Source organism: Triticum urartu, chromosome 7A (genome assembly GCF_056163025.1).
Source record: "Triticum urartu cultivar PI428250 chromosome 7A, HENAU_Tu73, whole genome shotgun sequence".
Taxonomy (NCBI): domain Eukaryota; kingdom Viridiplantae; phylum Streptophyta; class Magnoliopsida; order Poales; family Poaceae; genus Triticum; species Triticum urartu.
Genome location: NC_141879.1, coordinates 43,466,368 through 43,468,047, shown reverse-complemented (window position 1 = coordinate 43,468,047; position 1,680 = coordinate 43,466,368). Strand labels below are relative to the sequence as shown.

At 60.9% G+C, this 1,680-nt stretch overlaps 1 pseudogene; it reads right to left on the bottom strand.

The window, feature by feature from the left end:
* Nucleotides 1-311: 311 nt before the first annotated feature.
* LOC125520051 (uncharacterized) lies at nucleotides 312-1,027 on the bottom strand (annotated as a pseudogene).
* Between the last annotated feature and the right edge of the window lie 653 nt (nucleotides 1,028-1,680).

Here is a 1,680-nt window from a genome sequence, read left to right as displayed (position 1 = left end):
CGACTATAGCTCGATTGTGAACAGGCCGACAGCCGTGTTAACAAAAATGATATTTGCTCCATCGGCAAAGCCTAGCACTTGCACTCTGTCTGCATCCTCAAGAGCACCAATCGAAAGCCAATTGCCCAGGTAGATGGAACGGTTCAGCACCCACTGTGCATCAGTGCGATCATTCGTCTACCTTGAACAGAATTTTAGATGCTGATCCAGGGCTTTGCAAACCCGCAGTTCACCATCCTCCGACAGCACCATGTTAAAACTATCCTTTCTAGATCGGTTTGGTGTTCCGGATACTGCCAAGGCGTGCCTTGCTAGATCAGGAAAATATATCCTGCTAGATCATACTTCAGAATCAACCCATCGTCCGACAGGAAGTAAAGCAGAGACTTCCCAACAAGCACGCTGGAATAGTATGTAAGGGCCATGTCGAAGTTGCCGCGCATCGAGGCCAGCTCACTCCAGGCGGCCGTCTCCGATGAGTATACGCACGCGGACGTGAGAAAGTTCTCGTCAACAGTGTCTTCCTGGAGGATGTCGGTGTGCACGATTGCACGAAGACCAAGTGGAAAGGACCCCCGAGGCAGTCACGGTGGACGTCGCACCCGTCCGTTGCGCAGAACACAGCAGCGGTCGAGCAAAGCCTCACCAATGCTATGGGAACCCTCACACGCTGGCGGGCGCCAGTGGCTGGCTCCCACAGGAGGAGCTCCTGGGTACGTACCCCTGTCCTCAGAGAGGAAGAGGGCGCGGCCGTGGCGGCAGTCGAGGGCCCGCCAGGGGTGGTGGTGGGCACGAAACTGGGGATACGGTCGTCGTCCCAGCTGTGGAGGAACCCGAGCACCGGGGGCACCCAATGAAGCTCGTGCAGGCGGCGGCGGAAGCTGCGGTCGGAGAAGGCGAGGGACCAGGTGGTGCAGACGAGGGATGCGTGGAGGAGTCGGGTCGAGTCGTTCGGCGGGATGCGGAGGAGGATCACCTCGAAGAGCTCGTCCGGGAGCGCCGGCACCGGCCGCGCCGCTGCTGCCATAGAGCATCTCCAGCCGGCCCCCTAAAAAGCCCCCTAGGAGCACTTTTTCAGTGCCGTCGCACAAAAAAAGTTCCAGTCATGCCTTCACGACCTCACTTTTCGCCGAATTAGTGCAAAAATACGGCTGGCGAGACCAGGCGAAACCCACAATCCCGGGGGCAGCTGGGAGGCACCGGCGCTTTTTTCTTCGCCTCTCTGGCCCACTATCGGCGACTTTCCCAGGCCGGCCCCACCACGTTCTCTCTCTCCCACGTTCTCTCTCTCTCGCTTTATCTCTTTCTCTCATCCTCTCCCTGCTAGTGCTCCCGATCCATCGCGCCGCCTTTCCTTCATCGTCTGCTCCGCCCCGGTGCTAGCTGCGGCCTCGTAGCCGGCCTCCGCTGCCGCCGGTTGCTCCGCTCCTCTCATGTGCCGCGCGTCCGGCTGCGCTGGCGCGGGCGTCCGCCTGGTCGCCGCTCTGGCTGGCCATTCCGCGCGTCCGGCCTCCGACCACGCCCCGCAAGTGGTACGAGAGCATATGCTTGGCCGGCTACGCTACATGCATGCCTCGTACCCTGGTGCTTGGCCGCGTGCATGGCCACATGCGTACGCGCATGTTTCATGGCTGGCCGCTGGGCCGAGCTCGCGTGGCCGCGCCTTCCGCCCTCGCCGTA